The sequence below is a fragment of the Triticum aestivum genome, chromosome 7B (genome assembly GCF_018294505.1).
Source record: "Triticum aestivum cultivar Chinese Spring chromosome 7B, IWGSC CS RefSeq v2.1, whole genome shotgun sequence".
Taxonomy (NCBI): domain Eukaryota; kingdom Viridiplantae; phylum Streptophyta; class Magnoliopsida; order Poales; family Poaceae; genus Triticum; species Triticum aestivum.
In genome coordinates this window covers 752,632,927-752,635,172 of record NC_057813.1, presented here as the reverse complement: position 1 = coordinate 752,635,172, position 2,246 = coordinate 752,632,927, and positions in this window count along the sequence as shown.

The window sequence follows — 2,246 nt, the reverse complement described above, 5'->3', positions numbered from 1 at the left end:
TCGGCCACATCTATGCAAAACAGAAGTGATGCATGAATGAAAGAACTTTGGCGAAAACATTGCAATCACAAGGACACATAATCATGACAATTTTAAAAAAAACAATGTATCATCAGAATATCTGATTGTCTTCTTTCATTTATTTGCCACTATTTCTTCAATTTATACTTTCTCTTCCTACCCTATCCTCAGCTAATTCACATAATAGCTTGGACCATATATATCCTTTGCACATGGATGTTTTTTCTTTATTCTTAAAATCAATCACCTCTTGAAGCATATGGGCCTCAATACAAAAAACACGTCATCAAGAGTACGTCGCGATGTGGTTAGCCTAAAAAGAAGTTACGTCGCCAAAATCAACAGAGAGCGTAATCAATTGTTATTTAGCTTAATAGGACCGAAATAACACGCTCCCCCAGCCACAAAGCAGAGTATCTTCCATAAAAAAACAGAGTATCTCCCCTCGCTGTAAAAAATAGAGTATTTAACTTTGCTACAAAGCAGCTTGTTAAGCACAGAAAACCAGTCTTAACTTTCAGCAACTGCTTCACCCTCAGTTAACGTAGACCTCCACTCCACTCACTTGTACCAATGGGGTGTGATCTCTTTGATTTTCATCTCCAGCAAGCACTGCTTAATAACAAAATTATCAATGACCATGCTTTACAGTCTGAAACACAGCCACATAGATATTAGTATATGTACAACAAAATATAAATAAATGCTCGACATACAGCAAGCCACTGGAGGCATTGCTCCTGAAGGGCATTCAATATTGTATATGTATCATTGGATTACTACTTAATTGAACAAACTTTCACCCTTTTACACTATACAATATAAAGCAAGATTTGAAATCGAACAGGAACAGAGTACTTGGTTTCTTTGAGATATAAAACATCAAGCCTCGTATGTAGGACCAACACTGCATAGGTGTAAAGGTAGAAACAAATTGTACTCTTTACATCGTAGCCGGAAGGGACAGTTATTATGCACATGTAAATGTCTGAAGTACTCCCTCCGTCCGAAAATTCTTGTCTTTGATTTGTCTAAATACGGATGTATCAAGTCATGTTTTAGTATTAGATACATCTGTATCTAGACAAATCTAAGACAAGAATTTTGGGACGCAGGGAGTATGAAGCAACAATAATATGCATGGATAGTCACATTGCAAAATTATACACAGCAAGGGTGTCATGGCTCTTCAGCCCAGCGAGTACCAGCCTGGGTCAGTTACTGCTTGTCCATGTTCACCTCCCAGCTGAGCCCAGATACATCAATATGTGTTTCTATCCATTGGCCCAATTCAGTGGCTCGCTTTGGCGCAATCGGTTGCAGCATAATTACAGTGTATAAATCAGTGTGATGAGAAATGAAAAAAAAGAATGCTTTTTTTAAACTGTAGATGATAAGGTACAACTTCATATGTAGTTATGCATGGAAGAATAGAGCAGGTAGCATGCCTCATTATTCTCTTGAAAATCGACAGCAGTCAGCGTATAATAGGAGTTCAACTTCTATATTTATATATCATTAGTAGCCCAGGACTTAAGACAACCATAGCTAATTGATGGCGAACTCGTGAATGAAATTATGTACCTGTTTATTAATTAGTATACACACGTAGAGTTTCCATAAAGCAATTTTTCCAATTTCAAGTAATCTACTTAACTATCTTAGGAGCAATAGCACTTTGATGATGTAAACTGAAGTCTCACCTGAAGTCTGATGCCAATATGCTTGCATGACAGTTCTTCAGCATTTCCAGTTTTCTAAGATGAAGGGAAATACTGGCAGATGGCAATATGCTAGCTTGCCTGGTAGTTTGTATTTTACAACACCACATAGGTCAGCCACTCCATGAGAAATAAATAGAGCTAATAAGGAAGACTATGAAAGCACACTGTAGCAATTCAGATACTACAACTTGGCACTAATAAGAGCTACAACGGTTTTTTCCTGGTTTTTTTGACGTTTTGGTTTTCTACCGGTCTTCCCTAGCTTTTTGATCAAATTTTTTTTCGAAAAAAAAAAATTTTGTGCAGAAAAATGCAATTTTTTTCGCGAGAGTCACGATTTTGTTTTTGCAAGAGGCACGGCTGTGCCTCTTGGAAACGAAAAAAAAACATGTTTTCTGTTTTTTTTTGCGAGAGGCACGGTTTTGCTTCCGCGAGAGGCACGATTGTGCTTTCGCAAGAGGCACGGGTGTGCCTCTTTCAGAAAGGAAAAGAACACTCTTT